Consider the following 1,606-nt stretch of genomic DNA (forward strand, 5'->3'; position numbering starts at 1 on the left):
TCCAGCATCTGTTGTCTCCAGATTTTTTAATGATCGCCATTCTAACTGGCGTGAGATGGTATCTCAATGTAGTTTTGATTTGCATTTCTCTAATGACCAGTGATGATAAGCATTTTTTCCTATGTTTGTTGGCCTCATGTATGTCTTCTTTTGTAAAGTGTCTGTTCATATCCTTTGCCCACTTATCAGATGAATTTTATTTCTTTTACTTTTCAGAAGATGAGGAAAATTTACAGATTACACAGAATCATTAATTCAGCATATAAATGCATTATAACTGCCACCTAACCCCAAGAAGCCCTCCTTATGGTTCCTGTTTTCCCTTAGCTACTGCTCAATTTATCTGCTCACGTTTACAGCGAAATTCCAGGAAAGAGCTTCCAGTATTTGCTGCTGTGTCTACTTACCTCATTCTGTATTCTCCCTTGACCCCTTTCCAGCCGGGCGTTCAGTACCACCCCTCCCCCCAAACCACCGGCCACCTCCCTTGGGTCAAATCCAATGGTCCTGAGTTTTCATATTATTTTCCACAGCAGTAGGCACAATTAATTACTCCCTCCTTCTAGAAACACTTTCTTCACTTGGCTTTTTGATGACCAGCTATCCTTGGTTTGCCTTCTGCCTCTCTGGGTGTTCCTCCTCTTTCCGACCTCTAATTATTGATATGCCTCAAGGCCAGACCTCCACTATCTCTTCCCTACAGATACTTCCCTGCAGGCAGTCTTAGGAGGTTAACTATCAACTCCCCAATTTGTATTTCCAGCCTCGTTTTTTTCCTTCACCTATTTGACGGCCTGATTAATATCTACGCTGAGATACCTAATAGGCATCTCAAACCTTAATGTCTAAACAACTCTTATGGCCCTTTCTCCCAAACCTGCCCCTCCAGCAATCTTCCCTATCTCAGTGTATAGCACCTCCATTTACTCAGTTGCTTGGATCAATATCTTGGCATCATGCTTGATTCTTCCCTCACCTTCTATCTAATCTGTCAGCCATGCTACCTTGGCGTTCAAGATATATTCCAGATTTCACCACCAATTCCTCCCAGCTCCACTGCTACAATCCTAGTATGAGCCACTATCATTTTTTACCTAGACTCCTACCTCTCAACCAGTCTCCTTGCTTTCCCTCTTACTCTCCCTACTCACTGCCATCCATTTACCATACAGCAGCCATGTCTTTTATAGAAAGCAGGAACAAGAACATGTCATTCACCTGCTTAAAACCCTCTTATAACTTCCTCTCCCATGCAATACAATCTAAACTGCTTACCAGGCCTGTGAGGGCCTACCTATCTCACTTCTCATCTGCGCCCCCGTGCACCTTACTCGGTTTCATCTAGCCACACTGGCTTCTTGCTGACCTTCAAACATATCCAGGCTTCTTTCCATCTTGGAGTCTCTGCCTGGCATACTCTTCCCCCAGATCCTTTCTTTAGCTATCTGTTCAAATATCATCCCCTAAGAGAGGTCTTCCCTGACCACTCAGTCTGAAATGGTGCCCTCCCATTTTTATATAATGCTTTCCCCATGAAAAGATAGGCTGTCTTAGATCAGGTGCCTTGTTTGCCTTATCCATTCTGTGTTCTCGGTGTCTGGCATAA

This window comes from Cebus imitator, unplaced genomic scaffold (genome assembly GCF_001604975.1).
Source record: "Cebus imitator isolate Cc_AM_T3 unplaced genomic scaffold, Cebus_imitator-1.0 Scaffold43, whole genome shotgun sequence".
Classification (NCBI taxonomy): domain Eukaryota; kingdom Metazoa; phylum Chordata; class Mammalia; order Primates; family Cebidae; genus Cebus; species Cebus imitator.